Below are 5,185 nucleotides of genomic sequence, written 5' to 3'. Positions count from 1 at the left end.
TCAAACAACCTACTTTGGGGGTTACCAAGCCAGGGATGAAGTCCACTATTAGCAGTATCAATTCAGAGCTAAACTCCCAGTTTACAACTCCTCACTTAATCACTACCCAATGACCCTTCTACCTAGGTTCTACCTAGATATGGAATATCTCCATTCCACTCCCCCTCAATCACAGCAGTGATACACAAACACAATAAACAATTACAGATAGAAGACACTCTTCAAAAACACACCTTGATCTGCTTAAAAGCTTCAATCAAGAGACACACACTCGTGCTTAAAAGCTTAGAGTGACACAACTAAAACACATACTAATTCCAACGCAATCATCAAAGATAATAGCGTGGATCACAATAGACAGTTACAGAATAGCCGTTCTTCACAATTATAATCTTCTGTCTGCATTCCAAATTAGGATTGCAGGTCTTTTTATAAGCAGTCTTGGGCCTTGGGCTTTTTAGAAACACATTAGGGTTAACAGAGTTAACCTAATTCACACGCCAACTGTCTGTTACACAATGTGCTGTCAATAGGATCTTCTAGACGAAATATGCAACACTCAATAAAAAGTTTCCTAAACTGATAAAAAGGATAAATCAGGAAACACACTACATAAACAATAACAGCTCCTGCTGTCACACATGGATGTCATGACATCGATCATGACATTCCTTACAAAACCTGTATTAGCTCCACACATATATGCAACCTGCATAAACACAATCAACCAGTAAATATAATGTCATCAACATAAATTTGAGCAATCATGATGTTTCCTTTTACTTCTTTAACAAAGAGAGTTTTATCAATACCACATTTCCTGTATCCATTTCCACAAAGGAACTCTGTTAATCTTTCATACCATGCTTTAGGAGCATGTTCCAACTCGTACAGAGCTTTCTTCAACTTATACACATGGTTAGGAAAACTAGGATCAACGATTCCTTTAGGCTGCTCCACATAAACTTCCTCATTCAGATAACCGTAAAGGAAAGCACTCTTTACGTCCATTTGAAACAAATTAAACTTAAGAATGCAAGCTACTCCTGAGAGTAATTTGATTGATTCAAGTCTAGCAACGGGAGAAAAAGTTTTATCAAAGTCAATTCCTTCAATTTGAGTGTACCCTTGAGGAACCAATCTTGCTTTATTTATGATAATGACACTTTTTTCATCAGACTTATTCTTGTACACCCATTTAGTTCTAATAATATTTGTACCTTCAGGTCGTGGGACCAGATCCTAGACTTCGTTCCTTTTGAATTGTTTTAGCTCTTCTTGCATGGCATTGATCCAAAACTCATCAGTCAAGGCTTCTTTGACATTCTTGGGTTCAATTTTAGAGACAAGACAAGAATTTGATATGATTCCCCTTGATCAAATGGTGACTCTTTGATTAGGATTTCCTATAATAAGTTCTTTAGGATGATCATTTTGAATTCTGATGGAAGGCCCCTTGTTGGCTTGATCTGTCTTTGGTTCCTCTTGAACATGAATAGGGTCAGAATTTCTGTCAGATTGGATAGGATCAACAGCTCTATCAGACTGGATAGGGTTAATACTTCGGTCAGTAAATTCTGTTAATGTTTCATTGATCGATGTTTCAACATCCTCTAGGACATCATCTTCAGCATTCCACCCTTTATCATCAATGACAACATTTATGGATTCCATCATTACTCTAGTCCTGGAGTTAAAGACTCTATAGGCTTTGTTGTTTATGGAGTAGCCCATAAATATTCCCTCATCACTCTTAGGATCCAATTTCCTTCTTTGATTACGATCAGCCAGAATGTAGCACTTACTTCCAAACTTCATACAAAGTAGTTGAAGTCCCTTTTCTCAGTGTGACCCTGTTATGAATATAGCAAGCAATATTCATAGCTTCAGCCTAAAAATGATAGGGTAATTTCTTTGCATGAATCATAGCTTTAGTAGATTTCTGAAGAGTTTTGTTCTTACGTTCAACAATCCCATTTTTTTGAGGGGTAGTGGGAGAAGAGAACTCATGGTTGATTCCTTCATATGAGCAGAATTTAGAAAATTTGTTCTCAAATTCCTTCCCATGATCACTTATGATTCTAATGACATTGCTCTCCTTTTCTCTTTGAAGTCTTTGGCATAGGTCTTTGAAAACATCAAAGACTTCTGATTTTTCTCTGATGAAGGTTACCCAAGTGTATCTGGAGTAGTCATTTACAACTATATAAGCATATTTCTTTCTACCAAGACTTTCAACTTGCATAGGGCCCATTAAACCCATGTGAAGAAGTTCCAGAACCTATGATGTGGTAAGATGGTCTCGACATGGTTATCTTCAATGAAAGCTGTCGATGCCAAGTTGCAGAGTCAATATCAATATCCATCGGAGAAGGCTGAACGTTATCTTCAATGAAAGTTGTCGAGGCCAAGTTTTTCTCTGTTGATTGATCAGCATGGTTATCAACTGTCGACGGAGGCGAAGAAACCTTCTTAGTGGTAGCTAGAAAGATGAGTGTAGATTCGTCGTCATGAGGAATGTCAGCAATGGTCAAAGGAGTAGATTCGGTAGCCAGAAGATCACCTTGCACGCCACCAGGTTGGGGAGGAGCAGTTTCGACAAGGTCAATATTGCCTTCAGCAGCCCCCAGAGTCGGTGAGCGATCTGAAAGACTAGAGTTAGAGCTAGTCGAATAAAAAGCATAGCCTGTAGCAGGACTAGTGACATAGTCAGAATCACTTTGAATAGTCGTGATAGTTAAGTCGATTAACTCACCAGCGGCTGAAGCAGGTTCCTCTTGAGAAGAAGCGTCACTAGAGGAGGAGTGTATTCAGCCACACCGACAGCATCACCTTGTGGATTGGAGGGGTCAGCCTGTATTGAACAGTAAAGATTTCATAAGCAATTTTAATCTTAACTAAAGTCACAGACCCATCGTGGTTTAGTTCGCACCTGAAACGCTGGGTCGAAGGTCCATTGCGCCCCATCCCCTTTCGAGGCTGCTATAGCCATGGAAGAATCTAGTTGTTTTGTTGGAGCTTTGGGAGAGAGAGTTGTCGAAGCTACGTATGAAATTGAAAGTTAGTACCAAACAAAGCTGAAATGGAGTTATTTCGAACAAAAATCTTACTCTTCCATTTCAGAACCAATGACGAATAAGTTTCTTCTGATTCCTCACCCGATTCGACAAGCAGCGTAGCTCCTTGAGACTAGGGGGACTTAGGTTTTGGTTTTTGTTTTTTGACCGCCCCACCTTCAGCAGAAGACTCTTGCTTTCTTTTATGTGTGGAGCGGAGGTATCGGTGAAGGGTCTTAGCATCCTGAAATGGCTGGAAAAAGATTAGGTTATGCAAAGACAAAATTATAATTTGACACAGAAAGTCAGGTCAGAGAAAATTAGTTTCGGCCCTTCAGAAGCGTGCATTTTGTCCTTCTTGGACGATTTGGATTGGGGAGACGGAGCGGTCGAAGCCACAAAATGTTTTCGACTCTGGCACAAAGACAGGCACTCAGAATTAGAGGCAGAGAATAAAAACCAAATACATAGCCAGACATGAAACAAGCCGCAAATCGAACCTTTATAGCAGTCGAGATAGGTTCATCATCATCAGAGCTAGGGGTGTTAGTTTTTGGCTGCAAAAGAAGTGTCAAAACAAGGCAAAAACGTGAAGACAAAAATCTGCAAGGTCGAAGACATACCTTTGCCTTAGAAGTAGCTACTTTATCATACTTGGAGGGAGGGTTGTCTTTGCCAACTGCAAGAGGAATGGCTAAAGAAATGGCTAAATTAGTAACACGAAAAGTCAAAGAAAGTGAAAGAAGCTTTTCAAGAAGCTGTTACCATTGGGAATGGCAGTGAGCGTCCTCACATATTGAGGGGAAATATGCAAGGCACCTGGATAATTGTCCAAGCTGTACTTCGTCGATTCAACTCTAGCGGCCTTTTTCTTATAAGCATTATGGACATCCGACAAAGGACAATATTACCAATCCAGGATTGGCGGTCGAAATGCCAAAGCCAAAGGGCTAGTGAGAAAGGAGGAAATTTAAGTTTTGCAAAATGAAGTGCGAAGAGATATTTGTCTTTCGCGTAACCATGTATTTTTAAAGAAGGGATCTTGCTGGTTACCTTCTCCCTTAATGCCTCAGCCGCTTGAGAGATGGTTCGATGAAGATCAGTGGGCAAATATACCACCCCAAAGTACTTCTAGAAAGCCTCAATTTGTCTAATATTGGTGGCCTTACATTGAGTGGGTTTACCCTGCAAATGAGCAATAGCAGGAGTCAGTTCTGAAACCTTCTTTTCAGGGTCGCCAATAAAAGTTACAAAATAAGTTCGCCACCAGGTTTCGAACTCATAAGTACAGTAGAATGATGGTTTAAAATTTGTGAAGACAAGAGAGGGTCGTTTCTTCCATATGTTGTCGTAATCTTCCTTAACATGTTCCCATGCTTCGTCGTTAAGTACATCCAGCAATAACTCATGAGAGGTGTATGGAGATTTTGGGACCAAATGACAAAGACCAAATTGTCGACCTACCAAATTGGGTTGATAGGCTGTCAAACTTGGCTTTGTGCTTGCAATAGAGTATGATAGAAAAGTGGGGACCAGAAATCGATGCCAGGTGTTGACAGAAAGTTTTTTGTGTTCTTCTCTCACTGGAGGAAAGATGTTGGCTAGCCACCTAGGACCAGACTTGCCGTCAGCGAAAGGAGCCATAGATGGTTGAAAATCGACCCTTTTTAGCATCAAGTCAAACATCAATTTGAAAAGGGAAAAGTTGGGAGCACCCTTATCGACAGGAGTCAACATTGACAAGCGCTCCCAAACACTACAGATTTTGTCCAGAGGACAAGTTATTTTCATATTCCTAAAGGGTTTTAATTCTTCAGTAAAAGTGGCATTTGGCCACAGTTGCAGTAACCAGAAGGGTCCATGCACCAGAACGTTCTTCTTTTTTGTGGCATTGGGATTGTAGCATCTGATTTATCGGGCCACTTCTGTCAGAGATACATACAGGTTGGCCAATATCAATTACCCTAAAGCGACGCCCTCACCATTGTGTAGATGACTGGCGAGATAGAAAAATTGATTTGCCACCTGCATGGACCTGGAACAGAAAACGCATCTCGACAGCCAATATGTCAAGAGGCGTCATGCTCCTCATCACTAATGTCGGGAGTGTCTTTCTGATGATGAGTGAG

General features: G+C 40.5%; 1 long non-coding RNA gene across 1 annotated transcript; it reads right to left on the bottom strand.

The window, feature by feature from the left end:
* Window positions 1-1,086: 1,086 nt before the first annotated feature.
* On the bottom strand, window positions 1,087-3,313 carry LOC131599528 (uncharacterized). The gene is made up of 3 exons (XR_009282820.1): window positions 2,933-3,313; window positions 2,756-2,854; window positions 1,087-2,644 (listed from the first exon to the last, which is right to left on the bottom strand). It is a non-coding gene; the product is annotated as an uncharacterized LOC131599528 (long non-coding RNA).
* Window positions 3,314-5,185: the final 1,872 nt, after the last annotated feature.

This window comes from Vicia villosa, linkage group LG4 (genome assembly GCF_029867415.1).
Source record: "Vicia villosa cultivar HV-30 ecotype Madison, WI linkage group LG4, Vvil1.0, whole genome shotgun sequence".
NCBI classification, from domain to species: domain Eukaryota; kingdom Viridiplantae; phylum Streptophyta; class Magnoliopsida; order Fabales; family Fabaceae; genus Vicia; species Vicia villosa.
The sequence above is the reverse complement of the archived record's forward strand: the minus strand, read 5'-3'. Positions and strand labels throughout refer to the sequence as shown.